This window comes from Labeo rohita, unplaced genomic scaffold (genome assembly GCF_022985175.1).
Source record: "Labeo rohita strain BAU-BD-2019 unplaced genomic scaffold, IGBB_LRoh.1.0 scaffold_935, whole genome shotgun sequence".
NCBI classification, from domain to species: Eukaryota; Metazoa; Chordata; class Actinopteri; order Cypriniformes; family Cyprinidae; genus Labeo; species Labeo rohita.
Window position 1 is genome coordinate 16669 of NW_026129893.1, and position 14271 is coordinate 30939.

The 14271-nt window shown below is 39.9% G+C and overlaps 1 long non-coding RNA gene across 2 annotated transcripts; it reads left to right on the forward strand.

Annotated features, from left to right (window-relative positions):
• Nucleotides 1–1395: 1395 nt before the first annotated feature.
• Nucleotides 1396–14034, forward strand: LOC127162420 (uncharacterized). 2 transcript variants are annotated; one of them, XR_007827341.1, is made up of 4 exons: nucleotides 1404–1439; nucleotides 10562–10618; nucleotides 13640–13781; nucleotides 13943–14034. It is a non-coding gene; the product is annotated as an uncharacterized LOC127162420 (long non-coding RNA). The 2 variants fall into 2 exon arrangements; XR_007827340.1 differs by lacking the exon at nucleotides 10562–10618 and having other exon boundaries at nucleotides 1396–1439.
• Nucleotides 14035–14271: the final 237 nt, after the last annotated feature.

Genomic DNA, 14271 nt, shown 5'->3' on the forward strand with positions numbered 1-14271 from the left:
GTCCTGTGAAAACATTGGCTGCTTAAGGTACTTCATAAGTGCCACCATCTTACAAAAAGTCAGTGAGAACAGAAGTCACACAAGAAGATGCCTCAGTGTCCTAAATAAATTCCCTTTGAGTTAAAAATAGGCTGTCACAGTCTTTAGCACAAATTTTCTTATTTAATTTATTCTTCATTGATTGAAAAATAGAATAATGTTTTTTCCTAATATTTTAATTATCTTATATATAAATAAATGGTGCGTAATTTACAGTGCATTCAGAAAGTTTTGAGACCCCTTCACTTTATTCAATTTTGTAATGTTTCAGCCTAATACTACTATTTTTTTCTCATGAATCTAAAATTAGTACCCCTATTTAGAAATGTCTGTATTTGTTTAAAAAAATAAAAATAAAAACTGAAATATCGTATTTACATAAATATTCAAACTCTTTGCAACAACATTTGAAATGTATCTCAGGTGCCTTCCATTTCGCTGGTTTATAGCTGAGATGTTTCTACACCTTGATTGGAGTCCATGCCATGAGGTCAAAGACAGGATTGTTGCAAGCCACAGATCTGAGGAAGGCTTCAAAAAAATAAAAAATAAATAAAAATATCCATGTGGAGCAACAGGCAGAAAGAAGAAAAAAAAAAAAAAAGAGTCAAAAAGTTTATTAAGCCTTTGTCTAGCGATCCCAGTGCTCCATAATCTGTCCTACGCTGTCCGATGCTGTTAATCACACAGGGAACCCTGGCATTTGCTGGGCTCTAGACTGTGACAAAAAACGGTCACATCTGCAAGAATTTTTTTGAGAAAATTTGACAAGGCGCATTCAGTGGGAATCCGGTTTATACTCGCCCCGTCAGTACGAGCGGCAAAAATAACGCGAATACTAAGGAAACTATGGCGGACAGGACGGAGGATTTGGTTTTCAAGCAAAAGTAAAATAAAAGACTGCTTCTAAATTCAAAGAAGGTGATGATGTTGGTTTTGTCTTTGCTGTTTATGTCACATTACGCTGTGGAGGCTTTATTTAAATGTTGTTTATTTTATTCCTCAGTGTTTGCTGTGAATGCTGTTGGGATAGAGGCATGATTCACACTAACCAATCTATTTTCACTTTTGGAGAACCTACTGTAATAATAGCTGTATATATTACATACTTAATAGGTTCACATACTTTATGAACTACAGAATGATTACTCTGTGTCTTCAATTAATTTAAAAGTACAGAAGACTTGATTGACAGGGACAGTCTGTAAAATAAATGGCATAAAGGTTTTGTACAAAATTGCTTGTACTTATGTTAATCACAAATATTTGATTAAGAATTCAGGGACTTTCCTGCTTTGTCATCTGTTTTTTAGGGTATAAATACCAGCAGAGAGCTTTCATTTGCTGTTTGGACATCTGGAGGACAGAAGACACAGAGAGAGAGAGACATCAACACACAGGTTTGACTTTTTTGCTTAAGATCAATAATTATCACTTTTTAAATATTTGTACTTTATTTTATTTTTCATTTATTTGATTGAAATTATGTATTTTATATTTGAATAAGTCACAACACACACTTGGCACTTGGCAGCTTCCACCCTAAAAATGAGCTTGTATACTGATCTCCAAACAGCTGATGTACTAAAGCAAAATGCTCTTTCGAGTTGCATATTTTTTTTATGTGGAGAAATAGCTAAATCACCATAATATATTTAAGTTTATATTTTTTATTATATATATTTTTTTATTCTCTAATTCAATTCTTACTAGTAACAATGGAATTATAGAGCTCTTTAATTGAATTCTAGTAAGAATTCATTTAGAGAGCTCTACAACTAATTTTTTTACTAGTAACAATGCCATTTAAAGAGCTCTTTAATGCAGTTCTTACTAGTAAGAATTGAATTAGAGAGCTCTCTAATTGAATTAGGGAGCTCTGCAATTGTATTCTTACTAGTAATAATTCAATTAGAGAGCTCTACAGTTCAGTTCCAACTAGTAACAATGCATATTAGAGAGCTCTCTAATTCAGTTCTTACTAGTAAAAATGCAATTACAGAGCTCTCTAATTCAATTCTTACTAGTAAGAACATCTCGGTTACGTATGTAACTCTCGTTCCCTGAAGGAGGGAACGGAGACGTCACGTCGGTGACCGACGAATTGGGATCTCGCTTAGAGAGACCAATCTACTTTGAGTGTAAACTACACAAGCCAATGTACATTGGCATGCGATGATTGCATCCAGCTGCCACTGATCACAGCGCAGGTATAAATATGCAGCAGGTGCAGCGCATAGTCAGGTTTTCGCTCAGGAGCCAAGCCGGAGTCCCGCCAGTTCAGCAGTGGTACAGTGGTCGCCCAGCCCGCAGCTCTACAGATATCTGTCAGCGAGGCACCACGAGCCAGTGCCCAAGAGGATGCAACACTTCAAGTTGAGTGAGCTCGCAACCTGAGCGGGCAGGGCACACCCTGTGCCTGGTAAGCCAGGGTGATGGCATCCACTATCCAGTGGGCCATCCTTTGCTTGGAGATGGCATTCCCCTTCTGCCTCCCTCTGAAACAGACAAAGAGCTGGTCTGAGGTCCTGAAGCTTTGTGTCTGGTCTACGTACCATCTTAGGGCTTGAACGGACAAAGCAAAGCTAGGGCTGGGTCTGCCTCCTCCGGGGGCAGCACCTGCAGGCTCACCACCTGGTGCCTGAAGGGAGTTGTGGGAACCTTGGGCACATAGCCGGGCCGGGGCCTCAGGGTTACCTGGGAATCCGCCGGCACGAACTCTAGGCACGATTCGTCGACCGAAAATGCGTGACAGGTCCCCTACCCTCTTGATGGAGGCCAACAGAGTCTTCATTGAAAGGAACTTCAGCTCGACTGACTGCAAAGGCTCAAACGGGGCCTGCCGTAGTGCTGTCAGCACTAGGGACAGATCCCAAGAGGGTACAGAGGGGGGCCGGGGTGGATTTAGCCTTCTTGCCCCCCTGAGGAACCTGATGACCAGGTCATGCTTCCCCACTGACTTCCCTTCTATAGGGTCATGGTGTGCAGAAATAGCACCCACATAGACTTTAAGGGTGGAGGGAGACAGCCTTTGCTCCAACCCTTGCTGCAGAAAGGAAAGCACAACTCTGATCGGGCATCTTTGTGAGAGGAATACCACTCGACGAACAGGTTCCACTTCAAGGCGTAAGCATGTCTCGTGGACTGAGCTCTCGCCGAAGTGATGGTGTCTACCACTCCTTGGGACCAGACATGTAGTTTCCAGAGGTCTGGACGCGAGTGCCATAGGGTGCCCCCTCTCTGAGAGTCAGTAGATCCTTCCTCAGAGGAATCCGCCAGGGAGAGGCTGTCACGAGGAGCATTAGTTCTGGGAACCAAGTCCGGGTGGGCCAGTAGGGTGCCACCAAAAGGACCTGCTCCTCATCCTCCCTGATCTTGCACAATGTCTGTGCGAGAAGGCTCACTGGGGGAAATGCATACTTGCGCAGGCCCTGCGGCCAGCTGTGTGCCAGTGCGTCCGTGCTGAGCGTTCCCTCGGTCAGGGAATAGAACAACTGGCAGTGGGACGTTTCTGGAGAGGCAAACAGGTCTACCTGAGCCTCCCCAAAACGTCTCCAGATCAGCTGGACCGACTGAGGATGGAGTCTCCATCCTCCGGGGAGCGCAGATGCTTCTGACTCCAAAGTAGGAGGAGGTGAGTTGCGACATGTTACAGGAGCGTAGTCCACCTTGTTGGTTGATGTACGCAACGGTTGCAGTGTTGTCTGTGCGGACCAGCACGTGCTTGCCTCGTAAGCGCCCTTTGAGACGGATCAAGGCAAGGCGACCTGCTAGCAACTTTAGGCAGTTGATGTGCCAGTGTAGCTGAGGGCCGACACTGTACGCACAACTGATTCCGAGACTGAGCCAGAATCAATCCAGTCGTCGAGGTAGTTGAGAATGCGAATGCCCTGCTCTTTGAGGGGAACAAGGGCCGCCTCCGCAACCTTCGTAAAGACATGGGGCAACAGGGACAGCCCGAAGGGCAGGACCTTGTACTGATATGCTCGCCCTTCGAACGCGAACGGCAGAAATGGTCTGTGGCGCGGAATGATCGAAACATGAAAGTATGCGTCCTTCAGGTCGATTGCTGCAAACCAATCTTGAGGACGGACACATCTGAAGATGTGCTTCTGCGTGAGCATCTTGAACGGTAGCCTGTGAAGTGCCCGGTTCAAAACACGCAGATCCAAGATCGGTCGTAACCCACCGCCTTTCTTGGGCACTATGAAGTAAGGGCTATAAAACCCCGTCCTCAAATCGGCTGGAGGGACTGGCTCTATCGCATCTTTCGCCAGTAAAGTAGCGATTTCTGCACGCAAGACAAGGGCATCTGCATCCTTCACAGATGTGAAGTGGATGCCCCTGAACTTGGGGGGGGCGCCGGGCGAACTGAATCACCTAGCCGAGTCTTATGGTCCAGGCCCCCAGATAACGTACAAGCGGCACCAGCGGGACCACTGACGTACCCACGGTGGGGCAGCAATGGGGAATGCAGGGACCCCGCTCGGGCATCTCGTTGCTGGTCCGAAGTGGGGCCAGAGTGTCTGTCGTGACCATCACCCGGCATCAGGTAATGACCGCATCCAGAAGTGCACGGGTATGTTTAAACGCCGCGTCTTTAAAAAGACATCCACGCGTAGAAGTTCTTTTAGAAAACTGCTTTGAGTGCTGAGGCGCACAGGGGAGATGGCCGCAGCAACACAGAAGAGGATAGTGCAGCCTAATGTGTGCTTTTTCCCACTCGACTAAGGAGACCACCGCCGCTGAAGCACCGTGCCGCCAACACACAAGCAGGTACAGTGTTTTGACTCATTGTCTCTGTATCTTGCTTGAAGACACTATCGGCTCCGAAGGAAAAAGCTGACTATGAGCTGCACCTACTACATATTTATACTCGCGCTGCGACCAGTGGCAGCTGGATGCAATCATCGCATGCCAATGGACAATGGCTTGTTTAGTTTACACTCGAAGTACATTGGTCTCTCTAAGCGAGATCCCAATTCGTCGGTCACTGACGGGACTCGAAGTGACCGACTGAATAGGGAAATCTCTCAGGAAATCTTTAGCGGCTAAATGCGGCTAATGTAAACAAGACCGTCTTTCCACAGAGAGAAGGGAGGGGCAGGGTGAGCAGAGCTCATTTGCATGTAAAGGAACAACCCCTTAGAATGAGATGATTTTTGCAGAGCTGATTTTGGCAAGGTAAAAAGGGTGTTGTTTTACAAAACCATTGAGAATTTTTGATCAAAGTATATTAGAGACTTTTCATTAAGACCCTAAAGAATCATTTCAACTTGTGGAAAATGGGCATCCGATGACCCCTTTAAGATCTGACGCACAGATCAAATATTCTGATGCATCAGTATTTCTCCCAACTGTTCAGGTTCACTTAAGACAAAACCGACTTCATTTGCATGAATAGTCTCTAAGACGAGCGTATGTGTAGCAATAACAGACCCTATTAGAAGTGAAAGAGAACTCGGCATTCGCACACTGACCAAAAGGGGTGTTCTGTGAGCGCGCTGAGTGTGTGTGCGCACAAAAACTCGTCGGCCTTCAAGTAGCCTACTGGACAAGACTTAAAAACACATGCAAACACTGAATATCACTTTCATAATAATGCATCGAGTCAGTGACATTTCCGTCAACTGTCTCTGGACTAGGATGGACTCAGCATATTTTCAGAGTCCGAAAGGCTCGAGTCAGAGTAAAAATACATCCGAGTCTGTGACAAGTCCGAGTTGCCTAAAAATTGTACTCGAGACCGGACTCGAGTCCAAGTACGAGTCTGAGTACCCCAACTCTAGTTCTTTATCTAGTTCTTGATATCATCTTTTAATTTCTGACTAGTAATTATTGCAATAGTGAGTAGTATCTATTTGAATATTACTACTAAGCATTCATTAGATACCAGTAACTATTTAATAGATACTAGTAGTTATTCATTAGGTACTAGAACTTATTTATTAGACAGTCGTTATCGTTCACAAATATTACTAGTAACAATTTTTATCTTACTAGTCAAATCTGCTTTTTTACTTGTCTTATGTTATGACTAGTCCAAATGGCCACAGTAGAGTTCAATTAAACATTTACTAGTAAAATAAAAAATCTTACTAGTAGCATTTCAAATAAGTATTAGTATCTAATAAATGTGTACTTGTCACCGGAGCGGTCTCTGTGGCTCCCTCTAACCGCCGTCAGCGGGAACCCTCACCGGAGTTCTAACTCACTACATTTCCCACAATCCCGTACCTGGGGTCCCCCACTTCCGGTTCCGGGTCCTTCCTAGCGCTTCCTCTCTGTCGGCCATTTTAGGCCGCCGGTTGGAGGTGCTCTCTGCGAAGTTTGGTTAGTTTGACTATCATCCTGAGCGTTTTCTTTTCTGGTGTTATCTCTGTTGCCGATTGGACTGTTTATCTCGTGTATTGATTCTCTGCTGCCTGCCCCGACCTACCTGCCTGGATTATCGTTTCTCGTCTTGGATTATCTTCGTTGTACTGTTTGCTGGTGTTTACCCTCTGCCTGTTTGACTCCGAGTTTGTAATAAAAGTCGCAAATGGATCCCACGCCTCCCGATCAGTCACTGACCGCACCACAGTACTAGTATATTTTTAATAAATACTTGTTGCTAATCAATAAGTACTAGTAATAATAATAATAAGTACTAGTAGCATGAAAATAGATACTAGTACGGCTTTTAGATTATATGTTAAACAGCTTGCCATACTCTAATTGGAATTGTTACTAGTAAAATTTCAGTTGTAGAACCCTGTAATTAAAAATGAATGGAAGTCAGTGGAAACATATGACTAGTAAAAATTCATTTTATTAGAGCTCTGTAATTGGAATTGTTACTAGTAATAATTGAATTAGAGAGCTCTCTAATTATAATTGTTACTAGTAAGAACTGAATAAGAGAGCTCTATAATTGAATTGTTACTAGTAAAAATGCAATTACGACAAGTAACGCTTAGAATATTTTAGGCTAAAACGGCCTGCCATACTTCCCCGCTCTAACGCTCTGTCTGCAACAGGCATGTCCGCCGCAACAGCAGGGGCACGTTCAAGCTCAAACCGACGCCCGATGTTTTGCTATGGTTTCCGGGTTGAAAACCTACATTTTGTCTTGTTTGGTGGGTGTGTCAAAAATGTCAGCCCAATCATCTGCAACATGTATACAAACCATGTGGTATTAAAGTGAGACAGCTCGCACAATGCATGCATTTATAGTAGAATTTTCAACATCCCCTATGGTGCTGTAAATAGGCTGACACAAATCTTGGCTGTTGTTTACACACTGATGCACATACTGCTGCTTCACAAGTATATTGTTTTCATGTTTACTTACATTAAAGGAAAAATAATAAGAGCACACAGATCTGGAACTTCTTTAAGTCGGCAGTAATTGCAATGTCTCAATTCATGTAGTAATTGCAATGTCTTCTGGTCCATATCCTTACCATAGGAAGGTGTGTAGACACTGATTAATGTAACATAAAAATACTATCCATATTTATATATTTTGCTATTGTATTGTGGAGTGACACTTTCATAAGCTTTTCTATACTCCTCTGTTTGGGCGATATAATAGTTAATATTACAGTATCATAGCACGACTACAGTGATCAGCACTAATGATAAGCCAAACACTCACAATAAAAATAATAAGGTCATATAGATCATAACACAGTCTCGGAGGTAAGAAGTGGATTATCCTTTACCTGAAATGTTTGTCTTTTCATCCTGAAATGCGAGGCAAATGTTGGATCGCAATAATTAGGAACCACAGTTTCAACAAATCCCTTCACTCGACTGGGATTCACTTTTATTCTGGACAGCAAGGGCAGTGACTATAACATTGAGTGTATTTTGCAGTATTAAACACCGATTTTATCAGTCTCCGAAAATTCTTCAAAAAGAACACAAAGAATGGCCTTCTCAGCTGCCATAGTTGCAACTCTTGCGTCATCAGAACAGGGTGTTCAATGCACCACCGTTTCCGTTTAAAAAACATTTTGCATCGTTTTGTCGGGGCTGAACGCAGGGCTGGTCTACAGGCTGTCTGGAGGTGTCAGGGATGGCATTATGTTTGCAGGCTGGTCGCTAGCTGTGCAACAGGATTGTTTTCCCTGCATTTTTCATCATTAACTCTTGTATGGTGTTCATATTTTTGTTACTCAGCCAATGTTCGTGAGTCTGGTGGACCTGCTGCATTTTTGGATTTTTAATTATATATATATATGTATATATATATATATATATATATATATATATATATATATATATATATATATATATATATATATATATATACATATATACATACATATGTATATATATATATATATATATATATATATATATATATATATATATCATCTATCCTATCTATCATATGTTGAATTAATTTTACCCCATTTCTAAACGATTCGTAAACAACTCGTGTGAAGCAGTTCAAAGAATCAGTCTCTCTAAACCCCTCCTTTCCGTGAGCCCTCACTGCTGTGATTGGTCAGATGGCACAGTCCTCTATGATTGGTCTACCGCGTACAGCGTGTCGGAGAACGAAAAGCCCATTGCCATAACTGATTGATACTGGATACTTGTCAATACATAGAAAAGATGGCATCGATTTTACCATAACAATTCCAGCCAGAGTCTGATGATGAAACGGCTGAAGTGGCTGATCGACAAGTTAGCACGGGCTACTGTGGAAAGTGCTCGCAATTTGCTTATGTAAGCGAACCGGGCACACCTCTATGTTGTAAACTTCAACACTGTATAATGCACTAAGGCAGCTTTTACACCGAACGCGGAAAGTGCTGTGCTGACGGCTGGGTTCAGTGCAGCCCTTCAGAACGCAGCGGCAAAAGTTCATTTGAACAATGAACAAAAAGTTAATTTGTCCGAGGTGTGCACGCTCTGCTGCTGCGCGCGGAAGCAATTGAAACAAATGGGTTTCATAGCACAGCGCTTTCCGCATTCAGTGTGAAAGCCGCTTCGTGCAACATCCATTACGGTGCTTTTCCACTACAGTGTCAAATCCACGCTCAGTGCCGCCAGCAACGCTACAACGCCACTGCTTTGGGGCGTGTGACATTTAAGGCAGAGCATGCCTCTGTGTACACCCTGTTTGCATTTCATCTTCTTATTTTAAGGGTGGTTCGCAAACTAAACACTAGTAAATAATGAAAGCATGCAATTACTTTTGCATGACTTTTTCAATTATGTGATTTTAGCTTAGTAATACGCCAGTTCCGCAAACTCGGAAGCATACGTCACAATCTTCTTTTCAAAGCTCGAGATCTGCATAAAGTTCAGGAATGCCCCACCTTTTCGACGTTCTCAGACGCTCTCAGTGCTTTCTCTGTGCCACTTTCAATCCCATAATGCACCTCAAGAGCGTTTACGCTCAGCTTCCATAGGAATTAATGGAAAACGATCCGCTCCACTCGCTACACTGTAGTGGAAATACACCATCACTCCAACTAATGAGACAGACAGTCAAGCTGCATCAATCACAAATTGTCAGACTACAGTGGGCCCACAGCCGAACAACAGAACTACAGAAATGTGATGTAGCCGGTTAGCAAGACATGTGCAAGACAGGGCTGTTACACAACATAACATACACAATGTATTTTGAATGATCACTAGAAAATACAATCTTTGTAGATTCATCTTTTGGAAGTGAATATAAAACAATTTTACTCACAGTGTAGGATACAGCATCTTCTGTATAATGTATGTGTAAATTTCCATGTGAGGTAAACCACATGGAAATGTTACTGTTTGTGGGTGGGCAAGTTGTTCACAACGTAGAACGTGTGTGGACATTATGCAAATGTGTTACTTTGTGACGTATGGTCATAACAGAAAAAGATTCGAATTCCTTTAACTTTACTTATTGTGCACTGTCAGCTTCACAACTTTGCAGATAGTTTATGTTCACATACAGCTACATGAAGCTACATGAAAGATCATATTTGAAGGCATAATAGGAGCACTTTAATAAAATTATACGTGCACAATAATTATTAATGTTAGATTTTACATGCTGTACCATTAAAGGAAAAAAAAAAAAATCAGGAATTATCTCCATATAGTTGACTTCAATGGTGCCCCCAAGTTTGAACTTTCAAAATGCAGTTTAAATGCAGCTTCAAATGGCTTTAAACGATCCCAGCCGAGGAAGAAGGGTCTTATCTAGTAAACCGATCGATCATTTTCGAAACAAATTGACAATTTATATTCTCTTTAACCTCAAACGCTCATCTTGTCTAAGTCTTTTTTGACATACCTGTATTGACCGTATGAAACCAGAAAAAAACAGAGTTCATGCAGACTTACACAAGACGAGCGTTTTTTTGAAAATGACAGATCGTTTCGCTAGATAAGACCCTTCTTCCTTGGCTGGGATTGTTTAGAGCAATTTGAAGCTGCATTTAAACTGCATTTTGGAAGTTCAAACTTGGGGATCCACTGAAGTCAACTATATGGAGATAATTCCTGTGTTTTTTTTTTTTTTTCCCTCAAGAAACAATTTCTTACCGACTGAAGAAAGAAAGACACAAACATCTTAGATGACAAAGGGGTGAGTAAATTATCTGTAGATTTTTGTTCTGGAAGTGAACTTCTCCTTTACAGTCAGCTGTTTACTGTAAGTGGTGATGCATAATATAAAAATACTTACTGTGCAAATTGTTGAAATAGTGGCACTTCAGGAAAATGACTTCAATTCACACCACATGAACCTGGAGACCTCCTTTGACATCAAGGAAATCGTATATGTCCTAGTCACACGCACGTGCAGACAGTCCCTCAAATATGAACAAACACACAATAATCATTATTGCTAGTTTAAGACACATCTTACATGCTGCACCATTAAAGCTAGCAAAAAGGGGGATGGACTATTTTGAAGATGTCTTTACATTTTTCTGGACCTTGACAGTGGTATTTACCTGGCAATGGGTAGTGACCTGGCAATGAGTAGTTTCAACATCGATGCATCGTACTATGGTAGCTAAGCAGTGAGCTATGGGAAATTCACCCTATGCTGGCAAGATCAAATGATGAATGACAAATAAATGCATAGAATCTCATTTGTAGGGCAATGTAGTTTTATTTGGTTTACAAAGAAATCTGTGAAAAGAAGTTTTATGCTCTGTCAATGTACAAAAAACACAAAAGCTGTTTGTCAGTGTTTACATGGTTGTAGCTTGAGTTCTAGAAACCATTACAGTTTAACCACAGCAGTTCATACAAATACAGTTTAAAGGTCATAATGCAACATGTCATGGAATAACAAAATATTTGAGACTAAATAATTTCATTTGAGACTGATCTATGACTAAATTTAATAAGGTCACATAAACCACATGTCTTATCTTATGATCACTTATCTTGAGTGTAATCATTTTTACAAAGAATGGTTTTTCTTTCAGTCTACACCGTACAAAGATAACAGTGAAATTTACAGCAACTTGCTGGTAGCAATTGGCCAGTAAGTTGCTGTAATATATTCATCCACAGTATGCTGACTGTAAGTTTAATCACAGTAATTGTAATTTATATTACAAATTAATATATATATATAATATATTAAACCTAAAACTCTTTTGTTCCAGTATAGGGTATATGTCAAACATTACACGACAAACCAGAAAACAGTTTTCATTACTGCTGCTATGCTATTTAGGTTTATGCTACTTTGCTTTGCTATTTAGGTTTAAAATATTTATTTAATTGTAATATAAATTACAATTACTGTGATTAAACTTACAGTCAGCATACTGTGGATGAATTTAGTACAGCAACTTACTGGCCAATTGCTACCAGCAAGTTGCTGTAAATTTCACTGTTATCTTTGTACGGTGTAGACTGAAAGAAAAACCATTCTTCGTAAAAATGATTAAAAAAAAATGATATAAATCTTCATATATTACAAACACCAATTAAGCTTATCTTTTGGTATCTTTTCTTCAAAGCATTTCAAGTAAAACAGCTCTATATGTGCATACAGAAGACCTAAATGGGATGCAATAATTCTGGTATATTATTGTACCATAACACAAGGTACAATTTAGTCACCAAAGGACAGGTCTGCTTCTATTTTTCAGTACTGCGCATTACAGTGCAGATTTCTGTTAACTGAAATATTGATTCAGTGGATATTTACAGGACACTGGTCAGGTGGTGCTGGGGCTACTGTGTCATTATCACATCATGTGTTTGTCTTTTTACTTTTCTACAAAACATATTTTGGACATAGAGGCTTTTTGCATCTGAACTCTTTACTTATTTAAATCATAAAGTGTGCTTTTATACTGTCATCAGACATTAGACAGTAACTTTCAATCAGCACGATAAAGAGACAGGTGTTCATCACTGACGTTCAGCATGTAAAGAAATCATTCTGATAAAGGATTGATCGTGAAGACACAGTTTTTTATGCATGTTCAAATTACTTGGTTAAAATGAGCAGAAACAACTAAATTCTTGACATTTTCTTACCCAATTTATATCCATTATGTTCAGTCCATTTAAATTTGTAAAAAAAATATTAAAAAAAAAATAATTGAGATTAATCATTTTGTGTTGGGACTACATGAATCATTTTTGCTGACACAACTAACTGAAAAGTGGATATTTAGTTCCCAGCATGCTTTGCATGGGGTCGAAATTAAGAGGGCAACATGTTGACAAAAATGGTCATTTTAAGTGTTTTTAATGAAAGAAAATGACACGTTAAAGTTTTTATACATGTAATGGTGAGTTATTTTTGACATTTAGAAGACGTTTGGAGATTTACCTTAAAGTTTTGAGGTTACTACTGTGCAGAAAAGTAGTGCTCATGCTTCGGGCCATGCTAGCAGCTTCACTGACTCCAAGATACATGCAATGAGCAATAACTGTGCTAATGCCAGTTCTGAGATCAGTATTCTTTGCTCAGCACTTATTACAACTGTGAACAAAATTGTCTTTAACATGCTGCATGTGCTATTATTAAATACTATGAAATAAACATTAACATGCCAATGTGTGTTTTCGTTAAGTGCAAAAAAAAATAGCTTGTTCAGACAACTTAATTAAAGCAGGGAAAACTTCTACACTTTATTATTTCTTTAATTGAATTTGTTTTAGTCTTGTTGTATGAACCTGAACTAATTGTGTGGCAATGTTTTCCTTAATTTAATAAGCTAACTAAGCAAGCTATTTGGAGTGATTTAGTGATGAACAGATTTGATTATGAATTGAATATTAATATTAGTTACTGAATATTATTTAAATGGGGAAATAAGTGAAAAAAAGAGCAATAAATAATTCACAGTGTCTCGAGTATCTTTGTCAATACTTTCGTTTTCATTGTTCTTTATTGTTTGATTCAAGGTTTTCTTGCATTATACAGGAGAAAGCTTTAATCCAAGTTTTGTTCAAATTTAACCTTAAGAAATCCTGATGTTGTTCTTAGACACAAAGTTAATCGTAAACTCCACCCTTATATAACTCTTACCAGCAAGAGACTGATGTGTTATTTCTCCTTTCTGTCACACTGAGTGAATAAAGAGAAACACTTTCAGGAAAGACTTTTGAGAAGTTTGTTTCTGTACAGACAGCAGATCTTTGCAGTTCTCACGGTAATTCAATTTTGAAAGCATCATTCAGAAGTTTAGGTTGCTGAGGCTTGAACTGTGAAAATGGCTTCAACAAATGCTGAGAAACAATCATCAGGACCTGCGGTATCATCATGTAAGGTAAGACAAAAATATCTTCACATCTCAAGTCATCACATCTCTTCTTAAAAAAGGAAAGAGGAAATATTGGGTTCTTCTTGTAGTTTCTTTGTCTCTTTGTACAGCAGATCACATTGTATAGCATATTATAAGTATTTTACATTCATTTGATCCACAATCAGGACGTCCTGTACAAAAGGATCATCCCTGGTGGACTTAAAGTTGGCAGTGTCATCATCATCCAAGGGTTTATCCCGCCTCAACCACATAGGTTTGACAGTCTCATTTCTCTCTGATGTTTATAAGATAATACACTTTTTTGTTTTAAAGGGATCATCGGGTGCCCATTTTCCACAGGTTGATATGATTCATGAGGGTCTTAATGAAAAGTCTCTAATATACTTTGATTAAAAATTCTCAATGGTTTTGTAAAACAACACCGTTTCTACCTTGTCAAACTGAGCTCTGCAAAAATCATCTCATTCTAAGGCGTTGTTCCTTTACATGCAAA